We start from the raw sequence: 19,341 nt of genomic DNA on the forward strand, positions 1-19,341 counted from the left end.
ATACAAAACACATACATGGACCTGAATTTACTTGAAACAGTTAACACTACCATTTTAAGTTATGATTACTTTAGTTAGGTGTCAAATGACTTAGGAAACTGCTGACTTCTTAAAGTAAGAAAAAAATAAAAATATTACAATTTAATATGAAAAGCTTGAAAATGATGTACAATTATTGAATGACCTGGAAGAAATGTTTATTTTACTGATATGATGGGCATATTATCATGACTTTAGAAATTATTAATGATCACTGAGAAAAACAATTTACTTTGGTGTCATTTAGTGATTGTGAATACATGGTAGAAATGCTGTGATTTAATTTATGCACTGCAGTGGTGAGGGTGTTTTGTTGGCTCAACATGTATGTATCTTTACTTGGAGATTTCTAATGACCGTTACTGATGAATGAAAAATGACAGTATTATGTATGCATGACAATACAGGTGCTGGGTATAGGATGACTCTGTTAAAAAAGCGATTACTCTGCTTTATTAGAAAAGCACAACTTTACTTGGCTGTACTGAGATTTTGCATGTGTATGATTATGGGGTGTGTGTTACCTAAGTTTTTTATAGGAGGGTGGCAGACAAACATGGTCGGTTTTGTATAGTTTGACTGATAACTATATCCAAAGTTTTTTGTGTATGACTACAGCCGTTTTTATCATGTGTCATATTAATGCAAAACAAGGGATCAAGGCAGCCATGAGGAAAATCCCATAATCATGGCAGCCCTTAGGGCATATGGGAAATGTCTGTTTGGTAAAAGGGGGGGGGGGGGCAAACTGAGAAGACAAAAGCCGGTAATGAAGTTGACCTGGATATTAATGCAGTGGTTGGCAGAAAATGCATATTAACATAGTGTAATAAGATGGCAAATGATATGGCAGAAAATGCTAGAAGCAAGGTGAGGCAGAATGTAATTACTCTTACCAACACTGGTGGGACCTCCGACGACTATCTCATTAACACTAGATGAGGAATACATCCTCTCTATCCATGTAGATGACTAGGACACAGAAGAGGATGGCACTGGAATAAACAGAACTGGTATAGATACTGGCTACTACCAACATCTGCAGCAGCACTGACTGTCTGCTCTGGAAGGTTAGTTTTAAAAACAGTAACATATATTTTTATAGAGAATAAAATGCTGAAAAGGAATGATTACATTAAACACATGACAATTACTATTAATAGGCAAAATGTCCACATCTACTCAGAGTGACATTGATGGCAGTGTGCACGGTAAGTGTCACCCACACCTCCTTATTAAGCATACAGTAGTATATGCTATTTCTTTATTAGTAAAATTTCCAAATCATTTTTTACAGGGTCAGCAGCAGGCATAAATAGTTCCACTATACCGACAAATTTGGAGGACATCAGCAGCAGAATGGCTGTTGAAGATGACGATAACATAGTTATATTTATGAAGCACCCCAAGGAAAGTGGCACACAGCCCCAATGTTTAATGGCAGGATCTTACACACAACATTTTAGTAACTCTGCAGGAAGTGATAGTGCATCACAAAGTTAAGCATATGCTAACACTACACTCCCACTATTACAAGGCGAGAACCCCTGCACCTCTACACCAGATAAACCCTTGCAGGATGATGACAGACATTTACAGGTAACAGTTTCCACAGTGACACATTTACAAAGGGGAGCCAGGTACAGAAACTTGTTACAGCTACTCCAGGAAACAAGTAAAGCATTGGCTGCTCTGCAGGAAATGTGCCATGACATTGTTAAGGGTCAAAGCACTGCAACAGAGATGAAACTGGGAATGGCTGGAATCCTCGAGGGCATATGTGAGGATTTCCAGCATAACTTGGAAATGGCACAAAATAATAATAATTATATGATCACACTGATGTGTAGTATAGTGGCACACCAAGCATTCATGGCCGCCTCCATTTGTACACTAGTTAGGACTTACCAGACTCAAGTAGGAGTTAGTCTTGCAAGATGACGGGTTACTGTCCAAACATGTGGGGGCAGGTCACATGCATCTACAAATGTTTCTCAAGGAAGTACTGTAATTAGTCAGGGGGAACAAGCACAAAATAATTAATGCAGGCCATGTCAGCATTCATCTACACCTAGCAAAACTTCTCATTTAATGTCCCAATCATATTCCTGCAGCACTGTCAGAGCAATGTCTGCAGAATCACCTGCATCAAGTAGGTCACAACATTGGACCAAATCACTATTCAGCTCTCATGACAGTCCCTCTTTAAAATCACTATCCCCTTACCTATCTTTAGGAGATGCGTATGACACATTTCACCTTGACCTACTGTAATTCAAGAGTGACATTTCTGTTACTTACAATCTGACCTTCACAAACACAGGTCAGTGTTTAACTCTAAAGGGAATAAGTTAGTAAAACAATAAAATGGGTGGGGCTTAGGACAATTAGGACAATTCACCTGTATGCATTTCATTACTGTAGTGCAAACAATATAAATAAAAATATGGTTCAAGAGGCATGCAGGGAAATGCTTCATAGTCCTTAAAACCTTTGTTGCAGAAACTGACATCCCATGGAACTGTGGAAAGAAATCTATATGTCATAACATCAGCTGCAGCCATTAACACCAATGCCCTATGCATTACCATTCTTACATCTGGCAGCTACCTATAACTCAAAAGCAGTAATACAAAAGGGTTCATGTAAGGAAATGAATGAGAACATTACAGATTATTATTACTATCCTGACATGTAAACAAACACTGATGCAACTTCACCCTTGCCACTGCACAAATGGTGGTAGTTTTTATCTCTGAAGTCATAAATTATTGTGTACAACAAAATAAAATAATCTGATGTGTAGTAAGTACCTCAATAGACAGCATACTGTAAACTGAAAAAAATTGCATAATTAAAACAACAAAAAACAAAAAGCAATAAGATACATGTCATTCAAATGCAAGATATGAACTCATGTTAAATACTGAATTAATTGTGCCACTTGAGGACATTCAGTACAAGCATACTTAGGTAAATTATCTCTCTAGAATTTATTATACAAAACAATTACAAATGTGATTATTACCTGTATGATGCCTTATAACAATCACTGAACATGAGTCAGTGATCACTCAAGCATGGCTTTTACAAACAATATGAGCAACTGTTCTGAAATTAAAAAAATAATTATTTAAAGATGAGAGGGAATGTCAGCTGAACAGTGACAGCAGACCATGCACCACACAGCATAGCAACATATGCTTCAGATAGCACTACATGCATCAGTTAAGAAAGGAAACATTAAACTGAATATCACAGTCCATAGTTAAGGATTATATGCTGCCTGTTTACCTACACAGTCTTATGCCATGTGTGAACCTGCCACATGGGGGTCCCTTATTACTGCTGTCTGCTGGTCATCATTATTCATAGTGGGGCTGGAACTGGGAGCTGCAGTGACAACATGGGTCACTTCACCAGCAGACTTGTGCATGATCATGTTGTGCATAATACAACATGCAGTAAATATCCCTCAAGCATAGCTGGGTCATACTGAAGGGTACCCCAGTCTCATCCAGGTACCTAAAATAACTCTGCAGAAGCCAATGACCCTCTCAGTGGTAACACCGATCTGGGATAGGAATGTGTTGTCTTCTGCAGTTCCACTTGGATTTCTCATTGATGTCATGATCCATGGTGCCAGTGGATATCCAGCATTGCCTGAAAGGCAAACAAAAAAAGGGAGAAAGTGGGAAAACAAAGGAAATGTGCTTCAGTGTTCAGCAATACATCTTACCATGAATAACTACTTAAATGCAATATAAAAAGAAAAAATATATATTTTTCCTCTTAGCAGCAAGATGACCACTAGGTGTCCTGCTATACAGAAGGAGCCCTAATTGCAACACGGGTGCAATATATTGTACTGAGTACTTTATGGAAACATGCCACTCTATAAAAGGCACACATAGTTCTGGCTTGGTCCTGAGGTGACACAGGGAAATAGATGTATTATTCCACACATGCCAAGAGTACATCCAGGAACTGCTGCAGTATCCTCAAGGCAAAAGCCTATGAGATCTCCAATGTGTCTCCAGTCTGTCTCTGGAAGGTCCCTGTGGCAAATATAGTGATGGCTATACATACCCCAGGATCCACAGGAATATGAAGGTCATGCATTCCTCCAGTACCTCTATGGGTGTCATACATACTCACTAAGATCCTTATAATATCCCTGCTCACTCATAACCTATCAAGTATCTCTTGATTATCAAAGTTATAGTGAGTTATCCTCTACGTATATCCCCACCTTCTTGGCTGGTGTGCACCGCTGTGTGCAAGCAATTTTGGTCAAGACAAGCAGCTCACACCTGGAAATAGCAAGACTAGCAGTAAGTGACAGCATTTTCATGGATCGGTAAGTAGATAGGATTGGCGAGAGTCCACTTTATATAATGTATCTGTGGACAGCATGGGAAAGCAGGAAAAATTCACTATGAATAGCAAATAGGTGAGAGAACCCTTTATTAGCATACACTAGAGTTCAGCATTCCTTATTTACATCTTATTATGCATTCATTTGCTTATGCTTATTCGTGGCCATCACATGTTAACATAAGTGGCCTCTGTGAATCGCGGCCTAGCTGCATTCTTTCATTGACAGCACAGATAGCCTTATCGTGTTGCATAATGACTATGAATACCACCCATAGATTAGATGATATAAAAAGTTATGCCACTTCTCACAATTGCATATTCATCATTGTACAAGAATGCTTTCTAATAGATTCTTGAAATGTTTCCTGGAAGATTTATATCTTTGGCTGTTTAGTACTACTTTGTTGTAGAGTTTACCTCAGAAGACAGAAGCAGGAGTCACCAAAACATTTTTCTGGTATCTGAACTAGTTAGCCTACTGAGGTCCACAGTTCATGTAGGATATATCTCCAGTCAATGGCAGCATGCAGGTAGGGGAGCTTCGGGTATAAAGAAGTGCACAAGCATGGACTAGCTGAATGTCAGAAGGATAGTGTTTGAATACTAACTGGTTAAGCTGCTCTAGTGGTGTGTAGTGATCAGATCTAACACAACTGCCTGCAACTCATCTAGTAAGTCTGTCATAGGTTTACTCCATTTTGTGTAGTAAAGATGATGAAACTACATACAGAAGATATGTGGCATACATGAGAGTAGGCAGAAAGAAAAAATCAGCAGTAACAACTTTTACCCTGTATATGAGTGAAAACTTGGCTCTGTACCATTTATCCTGTTTCACATCTGTCTAATAACATTTTTAACATGGTCAGATTTTAAATAGTTCTTTGCCTTTCAGGTGAAGAGAATGGCAGAGGTTGTTTATTTATTTACTTATTTTTCTTTTGTGACCAATGCAAGTTAACTGGTATTTTGACTGTTTTCACCAACACCCAGGCCAAATTGTCAGTGGAATTACAAACAAATTACAAAAAGTTCAAAGCAGTGACTTTAGTACAGCTTATTGAAAAACACACGAGTAATGCTACTTTGTAAACTAGGAAAGTGTAGCATTAGCTGAAATAAATTCAATATTCTGATATATACACACAATAAAAATATTATTTACAGTATTTACAAGATATGATTAAACCTTTATAGTAATTTGAGGAAAATCAGGACACTTGAAAGCCCAGAATATATAGTCACAATGATAAATGTCTTGATTATCCTTTTTCATTAAAATATTTGCATTTAAAGACTTTGAACAAGTAGGATTTTAGTTGTTTTCAAAAAGACTGCATATTCCTGTATTTATAAAAATCAATAAAAATTATGTGAAAAAAAAAGACTGCATATTTTCTAAATTCTGTAACTTTTCTGACAAGGAATTCCAAACATTTGGGGCTAAATTGCTGGCAGCTTTTTCTACTGCATTAAGTGTAAATGGTGGTCTTAGTACACTTTGACTTCATAAGTTGTACATTTCAGCTATACTTCTTATTAAGTGGGAGACAATATGATTCACTGGGTAGCTTAAAGGTTAAATAATTAAGGAGAAACTGTACACTAGCTTATAATGCAAGACTTTTTTCTTTTTGTTTTTCAGCATGTATTGCATTTTGTCTGTGTTTTATATTATAAATTCTTCCTATGTGAAAAAAATCGATATACACATCAGTTAATTTATGCATGCTTACTTTATCATATTATATATTTTGTGTGATTTCTACTCTAGATATCTATTATTTGTGACTCACTATTATGTCATACTGCTGTGCCTGTTTTGGATTTATTGTCTTTGCCTTATGTTTTTTGGCTGAAAGGGGTCTTGTACCAACCTATATCCAGTTATTAAAATAAATAAAAAAAATAAATAAATAAATACATTAGCAAACAAATATTTTTAAAGACAGTATCACAGTAGTGTTTCCTGTTAGAAGTATTTGCAAATCTTAGAATCTGCTTTTCAGACAGATATAATGTAGCGATGTTGTGCTGTCAGTTTAAGGCAATAATTAGATATTCATACTGCAGTCTGAAAGAAAAGCACTTAAGGCTATAGACAATCTATTGTCTGTAGTTTGTAGATGGCAAGGCCTTCAGTGGGGATAACACTTTGTCTTTCTGCATTTCATACTTTTGGCATATTGATTTTGACTTTCAGCTTTTCCTGGTTAGGGGTCACCACAGCGTAACTCTGGTCTGCTCATGATTGGCAGTGGATTTTTACAGTGCCAAGTTGCCAGCCCCACGCCCAACCTTCAATGAAGGCACACCCATTCATGCTCGCACCTACCTGCATGTCTTTAACGTCACTCGACCACAGAGAGGACATGCAGACTAAGAAGTATTCATTCAAGGGGATGTTTTCTCATCCTGACAACTTATCCACATTTATAGATATAGCTATAGTTTGAGTGAAGCCACAGAACTGAAGTACAGGGTGACTAGTGGAGTCGGTGGAAATGTCCCAATGTATGTTGAAAATATCAAGAATTATAAGCTCAGAATTGTTGCTTGTGTAGACCAGTGAATGACTTCTTCTGCAATGGTTGCATCCTTTCAGGAGGGATGTAAATGCAGGCAATAAAAAGCAGTTGTGAGGATATGACTTTGATGTTAATAAGAACAGATATGAGTTTGTCTATATAGGGCAGTTTCTTGTCAGATAAAAAGCAGGTAAAATCATCTTTCTGAATTTTGTAACACTAATATTTTCTGTAGCCGATCTCACCTGAATATAAACTAAGTTATAGGAGAAAGGGATTTAGTTACATCTCATGATATTGGCCTTGCTTTTGACAAGAATATAAGATTAGGCTGATATAAATCAGCCCGGCTATGTAAAAGGAAAAAGTCATATTTTGAATACTTCTGCCAATTATGTCCTTAGTACTGCTATTCGGCCTATGTTTCCTTCATGTCTAAGAGTATGGATTAGACCTCACAACTGCCCCTATTTTGGGGAAACATTCCTATTTTCAGGCCAGATTTATGTTTACTTCTTCACACAATATTCTTAATCCCCCTCATCACATGTGATTTTTGAGGCTCTTTAGTATATAATGAACCACACTACACATCCAACATAGTAGTGAAAACAATAACTTAAAAAAGGAGACACACTTCTTACACTCTTTTCTGAAGGAAAAATAAATGGCCTTCTGTGCTAGAAATTGTCAATACATTTCATTAAAGTGTACAGATTTTACACTGTCTCTCTGATAATGTGGTTATATTTTCTATAATTTTTGTTACTCTGTTTTTAAAACATGCATTTCTAAGTAGCATCTCATTAATGGAAACTGCTATGTGCTATTTGCTCTTCAGATTTTATACTAATTCGATGTCCAGATTTTTAGCTAGCTGTTCCTGTTTTTCAAGGGCCGTTGCTCATATTTTCAATGTCTGCAGGTTGAGAGGTGTGGTATGGATATGTTACCTTGGCTTAATGATGGCCTCTTGCTATATAGAAGATAGGAACTCATTGATCTTTTATGAAGTACTCAGCTCACTTGGCATCTTTTGTACTGCTTTATTACAAATCACTTTAAAGTAAATATGCACATGCAGGTATTTGTTTTATGTGCTTTTAAAAGTACATAGGTAAGAGTGTGTAGTAAGGTTAGGAAAATGAATTGCAGTGACTATGCTATATACAGGAATAGTGGTAATAAATCAAAACGCTATGTTGGACATTCCAGAAACACAGATGAAGCCAATGATGAAGTATGGGAAGTATGTATATAGGTGGCTGGAGTAGCAGTAGTGTGGGCAGAAGGCACATGAATGAGCAGACAGTTTACAGTAAATTATTCAATATGCTCATTTTAGCTTAATATTTGAAATACAATGGACACAACATTAATGCTATGCGCTATGATAATATTAATATGGTAAAACGGAATGAATTGCTGCAGGATGAGAAAAAAAAGAACAGTGACCGACATGCTGCATGCTTTTTAGAATTGTGCATTTAAGTCTTAATGAAAAAAAAAAACAAATAGAGAGGATGAAAATACAAGAAACGAAATTTAAGTATGAAAGAAACAACTTTTCACCTTAGTTGACAGGCCTGTGTATCTGCTGGAAAATAAATCAGTTTTTCATTTGTGAAAAGTCTGCAGTCATTAATTAAAACTGCCTTCTGACTGTCTCAGTCATTGTTAGCAGCTACTTTTTTCTGCATCAAGATTTTGTTTCACATGTCTGATACTACATAGGAAATAATATTCAAAAAGTATTTGTAGACAGCACTTCCAGTATTTTTGACAGGAAGTTATTAACATCACAGTGGTATGATCTGAAAGTGAAATACTTATCAGGCAAGCAAGTACATATAGCAAGTGTATTAAGTAGAGAATATTTTTTGTAGAAACATGAACATGTGCTCACATTTACTAATAACAGAAGGAAAATTAAATTAAAACAACGAAAGATTACAAAATAAACGTTCTCAATTAATGAAGCAAATATTTGAGAGGATTTATGCATCACATCTTGGAAAAGGAAAGAAAAAAAACAGCAAGTGATGTAATATACAGATCTGAAATGATGACCTAGACAGATTAAGTATTGCAGATTTGTGCCACATGTAATTCATAACATAAGAAAAGCCAGTGGGATATATGACAGTGTACCTCCTACCACGTCATCCTTAAAGCATAATGAGTGTATATTTTTTCCAATCCTATGAAACCATATCTCTCATTTGTGTAATCAAAGTATCAGACACAACATAGCAAGTGTGATTTATGGATTGAAGTTTTTATTCCCTAGACAAGATACCTGATGTTGTCAATTCTGATAATGGTACGTAAAACAAAAGTGAGCGGTTGGAAAATTTGTGCATGACTTAGAGTTCAATCATATCATGACAAGTGCAATCAGATTGTGATGAAACTGGACAAGAGAAAAGAGCTACTCAAGCAGTAAAAAAAAATCATGACAAGAAGCGATATGAGAAGCTAAGTGAACTGACATCTTGCTGTTTTAGAATACATGAATACTGCTTTGCAGAGTTTCAGTCACTCATAATCTCAGCTGTTAATGAGCAAAGGGTTGAAAAGAAAATTACTTGCTTCAAATGTATTATTGAGCCCAGAGAAACATTAGACAGTAAAATAATTATTGTAAAGAAATGAGCAGAGATAGAAATGGTACGGCAGAAATATCAGAAGACTACCAGATTTGGAAGTTGGAAATAAATTAAGAATACAAAGGTCTTGAGAAAGCTGGAGAAGATGTCCGTAGTGAATATTATTTTTTCTACATCTGGAATACCATTGAAATAAGTAAACAAATATATTCACAATTTAGTATTTAATTATGGTGCTAGAGAGTATATTCATAGTCATTACATGAATGCATAAAGACTAATGGCGCTATCTGAGAAATAAGTTGATCAAAGCCGTGATTCATTGAAGCTACTTACAATAATGTGCGATGGCAGTGAATGAGCATAAGCAAATGAAGTCATAATGGATGCAAATGAAAAATTATGTAAAACAGTGTATGCTAATGAAGCCTTTTATAGCCTAGTTGTGATTCATTCAGACTTTTGTGCTTTTCTGAGCTGTCCACAGAGTCATTATAAAAGGTGGAATTGTACCTTTTCCACCTACTTTGCAGTCCATGATAATGCTGTCATTTGTTGCTAGGCTTGATATTTCTCAGTGTGAGCTGCTTGTCTTGGCTGAGCCAAAAACATTTGTGTCCAGTGGTGCTTGCCTACCAAGAAGGCGGAGAAATTGGCAGAGAATTACGCATTATAATTTTGACAATCAGGTCAGAGTGGACAGGAATATTGTAAAGATCTTAATGAATATGTATGGCCCCCAAGGGGCATAGAGGGATGCATAGACTTCCTATCCCTGTGGATACAAGGTATGTACAGCCCTCACTATACTTGCATGGGCACATTCCAGAAGCAGACTGGGGACATGTTGGTATCGCACAGGCTTCTGCCTGAAGGATATTCTGGCAGTTCATGGATGTATTCTTGGCAAAAGTGTATGCCCATTTCTCCAATTTGGCATGATTTCGGAGTTGGTATATTTAGGTAGAGGGGTGTGGGTGGCACAGACCCCCACATCAGGTGGTGTGGGGGGCAAAGACCTCACTTGATTTTGGATGTAAAGTTTTTTATTTTGAAGTGTTTCCCTTGGTTGAGTTGGCCGCTCAACAATTTTAGTTGTTGATATTAGAAGATCGAGCTTTAATTATTTGATTAACTAAAGCTTTGATGTTGCAATATAGATGCATCTGGCACACTACCTCACTCAACCACCTCTTCCTGCATGGTAGGATGCCCAGTTTTCATCTTGCTGGTAAGTGGAATATTATTTTTTCTTTTTCATTAAAGCAGTTGTTCACGGCAAAATGTATTCCAGAAGACTAAGGCACTTTTCCCTTTGTCTTGTCTCCAGCCCCTTCTCTCTCTCTCTTTTTTTTTTTTTTTGCTTTCAGGTGAAGTTGTATATCCACTGGAGTCATGGCTTGACATCAGTGAGAAACCCAACTGGAGCTCCAGAAGAGAACTGTATTGCCATCAAGATGGTCTTTGGCTTCTTAAAACGTCATTTTAGGTACCTGGATGAATCTGGGGGGTGCCCTTCAGTATGACCAAGCTACTGCATGCAGGATGTAGCTAGTCCAAACCTATAGACCATGCCATTCTGGTTAGTGTTTTGTTTCTTATAAAAACACATAGAATATAATTAATGCATGCTTTGATACCTGTGAGCTATGCTATGTGGTGCATTGTCTACTGTCACTGTTCACCTGACATTCCTTCTCATCTTCAGACAATATTTTTTTCTTCAGAACAGGTACTCATATTCTTGTTGGTAAAACTCATGCCTGAGTACTCACTGAATCCTGTTCACTGACGTTGTATAACATCATACAATGAATAATCACATTTTTAACTATTTTGAACATTAATTTGGATGAGTTGATGTACCTAAGTATGCATGTATTGAATGTTCTGAAGTGGTGCAATTAGTAAAACGTGTTACTTCAGTATTTAACATGAGTTCATACCTAGAAAATTTAGTGAAAATATTATATTGCTTTTTTATATTATGCAATGTTTCCTCAGTTTGAACTATGTTGTCTGTTGAAGTACTGAACATTAGATTGTTTCATTTTGCCTTTACACAATAATTTGTGTCAAAAAGAAAAAAAGTAAAGAAATATATGTAAGGGGAAAAAAAATATATATATATATATATATATATATCTGTGTGTGTGTGTGTGTGTGTGTGTGTGTGTGTGTGTGTGTGTGTGTGTGTGTGTGTATATATATATATATATATATATATATATATATATATATATATATATATATATATATATATATATAGGTTTACTATCAGATGTCCGAATGGCAGGCAATCGAGCATGGGTTAGTTGAAAGGCAGGTTTCCAGGAGTCAGAATGCTGAACCAGGTAACGTCGAATATAATACAGTGAATTTTGATATTTGTTATTTGATTGTTTGTTCTTTTTATTGTAAGTTACTAGTATGTTAATGGAGCTTTTCTCCTCGGGCCTCTGCTGAAAATGGACATGTATCCAGCCAGACTAGCCCGGTTAACAAATGTAAAATAAAAAAATAAATAAATAATAAATAAATGAATAGGTAGTGTACTTCGATTATCTGAGTTTGACATTCTGAGTGGAAATCATGGTACAGTGAGGAACAGGGAATTAACACATTTCCTCACTGTAGTGCAATCTCAGAGTTGGTATATATAATTAGCAGGATGTGTGGGGGGGCTCAGCTCCTCACATAGGGGGGTACAGTGAGGAAAGTAGTGGTGTAAATGTACTGTTCACTGTAGAGTGTAATGGTATGCTAGGGTGCATAGCATGGGTGACTGACATCACCTTCTGCTATGTCAAATACATCGAACCATGGGTGTCAATGTATTCATTTTCGATTTGGCTGCTCTGTCAGTAATCCATATTCAGCATTTCAGGTCAACATTTTGATCAGTCGACCAATGTAGTTTCGAAGATATGATAGTAAACTATATATATATGTATATATACCTGGAAATTGCAGATATACATGTGCATGTGTATACTTACAAATATTTCTTTCATATGTTGTGGGAGCGGGTGGGTAGTGGAAGTTATAGTGTCAAGTTAATGACCAGCACATAGTTTATAGAGCAAGGACTATTTGTATTACTTCTGTATATATTTTAAACCTCCCCTTATATGCTTACAGTTATTAGGCAGAAAACTATCAAAGCACACTTTATTGTCTTGATGTTTATGTACTGCATCTATATGTAACAGTATTAGGTTTTGTTTAATGAAGATTGAATTGAAAGGAACTGAAGAATTACTTCAATAGTTAAATTTTTTTGTGTGTGTACAGCTTCTGCCTGAACAAAATCCACAGAGTGTCTCATGAAACGTCAGTTTAGGTATGCAAAACATAACAGTTTAATGTAGAACCTAGACTGAAAGTTATAGAAAAATTCCAGACAACATCCCTCCTCCAAACAGACTAGCTCTGTCTGCAAGCCTTATCTGCAAGGCCATGGAGCGTATTATCATAGAACTTATAAACAAAGATATTGGCAACCTTCAAACACTGGACCCCACCCAGTTTGGGTTCGTGAAGGGCCGATCTTGTCTCCTGAACTTAACTGACTTCTTCAAATCAGTCTCCAGAGCCATGGACAAGGGTAAGGTGGTCCACACAGCCTATCTAGACCTTGCCAAGGCCTTTGACACCACCCCCCACTCTGGAATCATAGATAAACTTACTAAGCTGGGCATTAATCCCTATGTCACCCAATGGGTTGCTAACTGGCTTACTGATAGAACCCACACTGTAAAAGTAGCCGACTCCAAATCCAGCTCCAGACAAGTGACAAGTGGAGTACCTCAGGTTTCAGTCTTGGGACCGTTCTTGTTTGGCATCTACTTCTCTGAAGTACAGGCCAACACTAAGGGACTGTGGATACCAAAATTTGAAGATGACTGCAAACTGGGAGCCATTATTGAATCCCCAAATGATGTGGATACTCTACAAAAGGGCCTTACAGAAACAGATGCTTGGTTCCAGAGCCATGGGCTCAAGCTAAATGCCAAGAAATGTATAGTTATCCCCTTTGCGAAAAAACATGTATCCGTGAATTACCATATAGGTGGCAGTACACTAAACACTGAAAGTTTGATAAGAGACTTAGGGACACAGGTGGACAGTGGTCTCACCTTCAATAACCACATCGCCACAACAGTCAGGAAATTCTTCTATGTGGCACACCTCATCACTAAGGGCTTTTCATCCAGAAAAAAAGGAGGTCATTGTCCCACTGTACTCATCCCTCATTAGACCCATTATAGAATACAATGCCCCATTTGGTATGTACCTGTCAAGACATCTGCAACAACTGGAAAGGCCACAGAAATACCTCACTAAAAGAATCACAGGCCTAAAGCAGATGCCCTATCCTGACCGCCTTAAAAAAATCCAGCTATACTCTGTCGCATATCATCTACTCATAGGTGATCTTTGCTTAACATACAAGGCCATGTCAAACCCAGAGCTGTTGGACATGCTACACTTAAAGAAATCCCAATCTCTCAGAGCCACACGCTCCAGGGATCTAAACCTTGTCATCACAATAAACAAAACATGCTGGATGGATAGGTTCCTGACCCAGAGACTCCCCGGACTCTGGAATAGATTGCCCATACATGTCAAGCAGAGTGCCTCTTTGTTCCTCTTCAAAAGGAACCTTGACGATTGGATGGGAGAAAGGAAATTCACCATGGGGATCACTTCAGTCGCCCTGCTAGACAGGGGTCCAGGGAAGTAAATAGTGTGGGAAGAAATAGCCAGAGAATTGTTATGGCTAGGCTTGTATAGGCCCTAGGGCTGATAGCCTAGTACCAACCTATGAACCTATGAACATATAAAATATGACAATTTGAAAGGCTACCATTCCATCAGTTGAATTTCCTACTATTTATAACTTACATTATTGGAAATATTGGCACAGTATGAGAATCATTCCAGTGGTTCTACTTGATAGAGGCACTGGGAACTAATGACAGGTGGCACAATGCCAGGGCACTTCTATGGGCTAGGCTTGTAAAGGCCCCATGGCCATTAGCCTAGTATACACATATGAACCTATGAACCTATATGATAATGTATAAATGCAGTATTTATTCTTTAACTGATTTTATTACATGTATAACTAAAAGTATTTATAAAGGATACAATCTGAAGTCCTAAAGTACTTTTGGTACAGTATTGCACCAATAGATATGTCAATGTATAAATGTAGTCAGCTGTCTTTAACTGATTTTATTATCTATACAAATAATAAAGGGTGGATTTAGTACAATATTGCAAACAAATGAATCTTAGTGCTTTTATCCCTAACAAATAATCTGGGACTTTATCAGAGATAAAAAACACAAAATGTCATTTTCTTAAGTAGTTTTGAAACACAGCCCAATTAATTAACACTATTCATTCTTAAAGGGGTACAACAAGTTGTATCATATAAAACTACAAGTCACAAATAATAAATATAATTAAAATATACAATAAAAAAAATATGCAGATGTTTAACATAGAAAATATTCTTTACATTGACCATTAATGGATTTCAACTTTAAAATAGGCAGGATAGAGATAATGTCATTCAGTCCTTTTGGACCAGCAGCATGTAATTTAATCTGCCAATAAAGTTCCTTAACTTCAAACACAATTTTCCATGGACCACCCTACAATTCTGTTTTACAATTTCAAGATCAAAAAAAAACCTGAAGCTGTGTCCTTCATTGAGTTGTCTGTGTTTTCATAAGGTGCTAGTTTGATTTTGCTTTTTTATAGCATATAGATGTTCATATATTCATTCCTTAAATGCTCTTTCAGTTTTGCCTATGTAATGCAGTGAGCCTATCTGACAAATAGCAGCATATATCACACCTTTGGAACCTCAGTTAACATAACAATTTGATCTAACTGACCAATACTTTTTGTGTTTGCCCTCTTCCCCCTCATATATTAGTGGGCAGTGTGTCCACATTTGTGTGTGCTGATTTTTTTCATGCTATATGTGTTACAAGCATCAGACATACCTCCTAATCATTCTATATAATTCTTAATGCACTAATCCTTTTGGAAAACAGTGCATGGATTATCACCTATTGCTTCCATGTTCACCCATCCCATGTCAAACGATTTTCAATTTCTTCTAAAAATTTGAGACGCACTGTTAATCGCCGTTATACATGGGAGTAAGGCTATTATTAAATCTGGTGTCTTGTGTCACATTCTGTTTTTGAACACAGAATCTTCTCCTAACAACAAATGGAAAACCCCTTTAGACTTCTTATAATGAATCTCACCAAAAATATTGGAAAGAATTTCAACTGGATACCCTCATCTTACAAATATAGGCCACAATTTATTACTTTCATCTTAAAAAAGTTCAGGACTAGAAATCACTCGTCAAAGTCTGCTCAGCTGTCCTTTGACTAGTGCTTTCTTTTGGTGGTATGGATGACAACTATTGAAATGAAGAAGACTATTCAAGTATGTAGGCTTTCTAAACACATCTGACAAAAATTTCTTTTCATTGGTATCTTTGTTTAAAGGGCTTGTTGAGTATTCCATCGTAAATCTTAAAAAAAAAATGGTGGTGTTATTAATACAGGAAAGTTATCCTTCCAAAAAATCACCAAATCATCCAGATACTGACTGTACAAATACCAAGCACGTTCATATCCTGAATGAAATAGAAATGTGCCCTCCCTGTGAGCCATCACTATGCTGGCAAAAACTGAGGCACATATTGCCCCCTTAGGGACACCTGTCTTCTGCCTTTACAAAATGCCATCAAAACAAATGAAATTACTGTCTGGGATAAATTCAATAAAAATTCTTAGGACATTAACTAAATTAGTATCTAGTGTTTTAACTTCATTTAAATAATCGTAGAACCATAACACCCCCAAATCATGTGGGAATCACAGAAAAAAGTTCCTTGACATCTATTGTTACCAGAATTAAATCATTAGTGTACATATCCTGCCTAATACTTTTCAAAAAGTCCCAGGAGTCCTCATAAATATGCTTCTCTTGTTTAAGGACATCCTTCCACTTGTAATCCACAAACTTAGCCACACCACAGGTTTTAGAACCCTAGGTTAAGATTAATAAACTGTTAAAGAATTTGTTGGTGGCATCAGCTAATTTTATCACTAATTACAAGGCACTAGCACGTCTTATTTGTTGTGGCTTCTTTCAAGTTCCTCTTGCTACAAGTTGTTCTGTATTTGAGTGGCATTGTGACCCTTAGGCTTGTGTCAATTTGACTGTTGTTTTGCTTATCATTGGTTCCTGGTTCTATTAATATATGCTAAGGTTTTCCAGTTTTCTTGAGCTAAGAGGTTGAGAGGTACATATGTAAGGCAGAGAAAATACAAGGAAAATCAGGTATGTTATACAAAATAAAGAAACATACCTGATTTTCCTTGTATTTCTGCCCTGACTCTCTCATACATCTAAATTGTCTGAATTTGAAACTTAAAAAAAAAAAAAAAGAAGAAGCAACGGCAGTCTTCCTTTCTCCATTGCTTGCTTTCCAAAGCAATGATGTACTGTGTAAGTGTGAGAATGTAAGTCCCATACACATGTGCAGAACATCAAGAAAGCAGCAGGATATGAAAAAAAAGTGAAAGAACACCATGGCGCTGTTATACAAAGACATTATTTAAGAAAGGTAAGTCATTTCTTTCTTAAATAATGTCATTGTATACTAACAATAACCACCTCCTGGGTTTATCCACGGTTGCCTTGTTTAATCAGATGAGCTTCATCCTTGTGATTAAACAACACCAACTGTGGATAAATCTTCAATATACCACACCCAGTTGTTGGTTATTGCTATATCTGCTTCCACTTCATATTCTAGAATCTATTATCCTCACACTCATGTGTAACATTCGTGGATGAAATCATTCTCATAAGGTTGCCAGTGGACTGACAATTATATACTGTGACTCCTTTAGCTGTAGTATTCCAAAAAACCTACTCCCTTATATTACTAAAAGGGACTCTGCCATAGTTTCAGTCAAAGTTAATAAATTAAAGAGTGTCACACTTCATTATGTCAACATATCCCCAGATTCCGAAAGTCACTGCAGATGATGCACTGTAAAATGTTGCTACCAACATTACTTATGCGCTGCTAATTATAGAGCTCACTATATCAACCTGACAATTTCCAGTCAATAGTTCTGTCACCTGAGTATCCAGTTATTCTCTTAATCTCTGCTTATATGCCTTAAAACTAGAACAGATAATGTTTCTTGAAGGCAGAGCATGTGCTAGACTGTGCGTTATTTCTACTGGTGCTGTTACTGTCAGGACTGATACTTTCAGTGATCACCTCCCACCCTTTGCCATTTAGTACCATAATGGGATATAGAAAGCTCAATATTATTTCTTCTCTAGACATTTAAAGCATTTTGATTCTTCTGAGTTTCAACTAACTTTATAAATATTCAGCTGAAGAACTTTATTCTGTCTAGTCTTACACACGGTAGTTGATCACAGAGCGATTCTTTTTCCTGTCAGTTCTGTGGCCCCTTTTCATAAATTGAGAGTCAGCTGAAATTATCTTGGATCTCATCCAAAACCTTTTTGTTCATCTTACTCTGAGGCTGGTATGGAGGAGTTACGATGAAATAGTTCCATTTCATCTTGAGTCCTCATTAAAAAAGCTGAAAATAAGGTGAAAGACATGCTTTTTCAGTGTAAGAAGGGATATTTTTTAGCCCATGAAGAAAGTATACTGTAATACTTAGTTACATGTAATAATACTTAAATATATAATTAATACTTAAATATATGTAATATTTCTAGTCAATTCCTCACTCATGGAAAAATCAGTTGACACTATGCCTCACTCCGGCCTACTTCTGCAGGTGTTTCTCTAGTGTTCTGTCATCGCTTTCCTAACATAGTTCCCAAGACCTGTACAACCTAGGGCAAGATGGCAGTTTTATTTAGGATATGAGCTGGTAATCCATTTCATCCCCTAGTCATGGGTTTGAGTCCCTCAGTCTCCTTTTGGCCACTTTGTAACTCATAACAAGTCAAAATGAAACAGTGCTCCTGTGTCGGTTCTGAAAAAGACACTTGTATCTATTGAATTTAGCTGGTTACTAAAACATCTTCTACCTTCTGATTTTCTAGTACCTTATGTATACTTGAATTCAAAACTGTATAAGGGTGCCAGAGAAACTGCTATTATAGCATAAATCATATAACCTCAACATGCTGATGTTCTTCCTCATGAATATCAAGGACTAGCTGGTCTTTTCCATTGCTTTTGTCTACTGGTCCTGATGGCTCATTCTAGTTTCAAATACCGCAAGTTTTTTTTCCATTCTGTGGTTTATACCATCTGAGAGTAGAGCCAGATCAGGGTTAAATGGGGCCCTAGGCAGGGTAATGGATCAGGCCCCCCCCGCCTACATCTATTTCAGTGTCCCGTTGCTTGGCTGTCTCTTCCCATTCACCATAGCGACTGTTCAGGCCTATCTGTGTACATACTATTTTCTTCTTTACTTTTACAGGGATTCATACCTCTCAACGTCTTAGCACAAGAAATCTGGACAAAGCCTAAAATAGTGGTGGGTCAAAAGCTGAAAAAATAGGCACTGATTTAAATATTGCTTTTATAAACTTAGAAAGTGGATAAAATAACAGAACATGTGTGAACATGTATTTTCTTAAGGATATGAAGTCTAAAATTCAAATGTATGCCATTATTTACAGACTTTAGCCACAGCGATTTACCAGAAATTCACAAATTTCATGAGGAATACACT

General features: G+C 36.7%; 1 protein-coding gene across 1 annotated transcript in view; it reads right to left on the reverse strand.

Moving 5' to 3' along the window:
- Nucleotides 1-19,341, reverse strand: part of NKAIN3 (sodium/potassium transporting ATPase interacting 3) — a 2,685,286-nt gene that overhangs the window by 508,442 nt on the left and 2,157,503 nt on the right. The gene's annotated exons all lie outside the window — the stretch shown is intronic.

Source organism: Protopterus annectens, chromosome 3.part0 (assembly GCF_019279795.1).
Source record: "Protopterus annectens isolate FY-2018-M chromosome 3.part0, PAN1.0, whole genome shotgun sequence".
NCBI classification, from domain to species: domain Eukaryota; kingdom Metazoa; phylum Chordata; order Ceratodontiformes; family Protopteridae; genus Protopterus; species Protopterus annectens.